The sequence below is a fragment of the Dipodomys ordii genome, unplaced genomic scaffold (assembly GCF_000151885.1).
Source record: "Dipodomys ordii isolate 6190 unplaced genomic scaffold, Dord_2.0 Scaffold10, whole genome shotgun sequence".
NCBI lineage: Eukaryota > Metazoa > Chordata > Mammalia > Rodentia > Heteromyidae > Dipodomys > Dipodomys ordii.
The window spans coordinates 23,384,341-23,388,405 of record NW_012267226.1 but is presented as its reverse complement, the minus strand read 5'-3'; positions in this window follow the sequence as shown (position 1 = coordinate 23,388,405).

Genomic DNA, 4,065 nt, shown 5'->3' with positions numbered 1-4,065 from the left:
CAAGCAGACCCAGGTGGCGTAATCCTGTGGTGAGGGCTGGAGTCACGCGGCTCGTGGGCTCCTGCAGTGCCTGACAGCACACGCTCTGCTCCACGTGCTGGAACTCTGCAAACACGCCGGGCCAGGACCGGCACTGGCGGGAAGAGCCCACGGCCGGACGCACGGACCCGTCAGAGACTGACAGAAGCAAGCGCAGCTCAAGGGTCGCTGGCCCTGAAGGCCAATGAATGCAGAATAGAAACGTCAAAGCCCGACCAGAGGGAAATCCTGGGAATTCTGGAAATGGGCAGCTGGGCAGCAGGCTGGAGCTTGAGTGAGAGAGAATCAGTTTCGCTGAGCTTTGATTGTGTTCCACAAACTAGAACAGAGCTTTTTTTTGGGGGGGGGGGTCAGTCATGGGGCTTGAGCTTAGAGCCCTGGGCGCCGTCCTAGAGCTCTTTTGCCGAAAGCTAGCGCTCTACCACTTTGAGCCACAGCTCTACTTCCAGTTTAATTAGAGATAAGAGTCTCGGCCTTTCCTGCCCCACCTGGCTTTGAACCAAGAGCCTCAGATCTCAGAGTAGCTAGGATGACAGGCGTGAGCCACCAGTGCGTGTTTTAGAACAGAGCTTTAAGCAGCAAGCCAATATGTTTCTGTTTTCTCAATTGTCTCAATCAGTGACAAGTACTGGCTGTGTTGTTGGTGAGATCAAGCTTCATCTGAAGCTAAAATAGTGCTTTGCAAACTTTAGCCTGAAAATAAATCCCAGGGCGAGCCTGTTGGCCACGGCGCCATGAATGGCTAGATCTTTCCCGCCGGTGACAGGGTGCCCAAGATTCTGTGCCACGCTTTTTGTGTAGGAAGGAACTGGGGTTTGCTCTGCAGCATTCTCGTGGCGTAGGCGACTCCCGGCCGCTTCAGGCTGACGGGGGAGACGCGGTGCGGAGAACACGGATCACGTTGTACAAGCACAAGATGAAACTCTAAAGCGCTGGGGCCAAAGCTGGTGTGAATAGCTACCAAAGAAAACAAAACTCTCCCAAGTATCTGCGTTGGTGGGGACCTGTGAGGCGGTGAGGAGCAGCAGCTCTCTGGGGAATTTTCACCTGGAAGTGGGTGGGACTGGGTCTTGTTCACAAAGGCTTAAGGAGTTAGAAAATGAACTTGCCACAGTGGTCCAGTGAATCTTAGACAGCCAGGTAACAGAGATCCATTGAAGCCATCCAGGTGTATTGGAAAGCTCTAGATTTCTTTTTCTACCTTCCCATAACCCCTCAAGGTGGATAGAGGTGAAGAGTTATGAAAGTTGTTAGAATTCAAATAGATACTTATCTCCAATCAACCAGGAAAAAGCCAGAGTAGAGCTGGGGCTCAAGTAGTAGAGCACTAGCTTTTAAAAAAAAGTCAGGGATGGGCTGGGAAGGTGGCTCAGTGGTAGAGTGCTTGCCTTGCATGCCTGAGGCCCTGGGTTCGATTCCTCAGCACCACATAAGCAAAAAAAGAAAAAAGCCGGAAGTGGCGCTGTGGCTCAAGTGGTAAAGAGCTGAGGGACAGCACCCAGGCCGCGTTCAGGCCCCATGACCAGACCAAAAAAAAAAAAAAAAGGAAAGAACCTTCTAGGCCCTACCAAAGAGATTTCTTCTGTTGGACCTTGAGCTTGCCCTGGGTGGGCGGGTTGGAAACTGTTGAGGGGACAGGAGGCTTAAGTTCTGCAGAGCAGATGTTTATTGAAGTAAACAGTGGTCGCTTTTAGGGACCGTTTTGGCAGCCTGTGTTTGTCCTGGACTGCAGGCAGAGGCTTGGCTGCAATATCTTTAATAACTATTTAATCAGTAATGGGGGCAAACATACAGAGGTCAGCTGGGAAAGGTGTGAAGAGAGAAGAATCTTCAAGTAGTGGACTGCAAGTTGGAGAGAAATACACGGTTTAAAATTAAAAACAAAACAAAACAAAAACACTTCCAATAGGGTGTACACCATGCACAAAGCCAGTGACAAAGTAAAAATAACCCAGCTACTCAAAAGGCTGCGTTCTGAGGGTCGGATTCGAGGCCAGCCCAGGTGGGAAAGTCCATGAGACTCTTAGCTCCAATGAACCCCTTGAAAACCAGAAGTGGATCTGTAGCTCAAAGTGGTAGAGCGCTAACCTTGAGCAAAAATGGCCAGGGACAGCGCCAAGCCCTACAACCAATAACGACAAAAGTTCAATTTTCTGGGGTTGAAAGCGTATGGAAGTGGTTCGTAGGAATGACAATGGGCTGTCCTTAGGGAGATGAGGGTGGCAGCCTGGCAGGTTCTGGGAGGGATCTGCGTGAGTCCCAGGCCGCCATCCTCTGAGAGTTCGTTGTGGAGAGGTCTGGCGAGACACCAAGGCTCCACGCACCCGCACCTCTGCTAGGCCTGAACTGGGCCTGAAGGTTTTCTACTCCTAGGAAGAAATCCTCACTGTAAACAGACCGCTGACAACCCCCAGGAGGAGCGGCCCTGGGAAGTGGTGAATATAACGTTTTAGGCAGGAAAAGGACCACGCGGAGAGAAATAAAAAGGTTGACAGGGAAGTTTATTGGGGCTCGCTCCCAGGCGAGCTCCCTGGTCAGGATCAGAGAGGTCGCCCTGAGTGTAGCTGCAGCAGAGCTTTTACAGGCGAGGTAAAAGCAGCACTTGTAGCGAGCGGGGAGTTGGGGCTCTTAGCTTGTGTGGCCAGTCGGAGCTGTCTTAGGCCAGTGCCCTGGAACAATGGCTGACTCAGATGGTGTTTTGGTGGGATGTGGTCTTTCTCGGAAGCAGCCTACTTTCCCCTTGCAGCCTGACATTTTCCTGGCTGCCTACTTCCTCCAGCGACCTGACACTCGGGAGGAGCCTTCCGGGGCGTCTCCCAGGACTGCTCAGGAGAGGGGTGGCAGGGCTTTTCCTGGCGGCCGGCCTGCCTCCTCACCCGGAAGCTCGATCCAGGGTCCACTTTCCAGAACTGGGACTCCCACACATCCCGAGAGGGAGGGCAAACACACCCCCTCCAGCTGGGACCCATCCCTCCTGCCCTCCAGAAACCCAACACCTGCTTCTCTGACCTTCGCCCTCCAGATCCGGGAACACCTGCTTCTCTGACCCTCACAGGCCAGAACTCAACGATGAGCACCTTCCCTTCCCTGCTTCCTGGACCCCAGGCTTCTGGCCTGGGGCTGAGTTGTGTCACCAACTTGCTGCTCCTCCGCTTGAAGAGGGCAGATCTCGGCATTTCTCAGCCTTTATGATAGCATAAGCCATACATTTTTTTTAATTCATCTCTAGACTTTATTGGTTCTACCTCTCAAGAGAAATCCTGACACACTCTCGACCAGGAAGGGTTAATAGCATCATTCAAGTCATGATGAATAGATTCTTGTCCACAGACAAGACATGGGTGAGAAGGGAAAGCTAGCATGTGGCAACTAGAAAAGGTGACTTAAGGGACAAGAGTAACAGAAATTGTCAGAGAGGAGCAGAAGTGTCACTGGCCAGACCAAAGGGCTGAGTCACAAAGCAGAGCCCACCAGAACAGCACCGCAGCAGCTGTCAGCGGGAACGGGGCGAGCCCCGACTGCTCTTTCACTGAGCTTCCTCTACATGTGAAACAAGACAGAGAAAATATCCATTTCCCACAACAACGGTGTTACTCAGTTTACAAGCTGGGCGCAATTCAGGACGAGGATCAGAGACGCCCGAGCCGGGCCGGGGCACCAGCGCGGCTGCGCTTTTGGCCTTGCTGGGAAGGAGAGGTCCTCATCTGACCAAAGCCACGGCCACAGCCCGGAGGGGCCCCGCCGCCGCCGGGTGCGGGGGGGCTGTGGGGTCCCCTCTAAGAGCAGCCCCCCCACGTGGGTTCAGTCCTAACTGCTAAGAAGACCTGCAGCGCTGTGCTGAGTGAGCAAGCCGGCACCAGACAGGCGGACGGACGGACAGAGAGACTGACGGACAGGCAGGCAGAAAGACAGACAGGCAGGGAGGCAGGCGGACAGAGAAGCAGACGGACAGACCGACAAGCAGACGGGCAGCGGCGGCCTCCGGGGCCGCACGACCAAGCCCGGCGGTGGGTGGGCGGTGCCTCC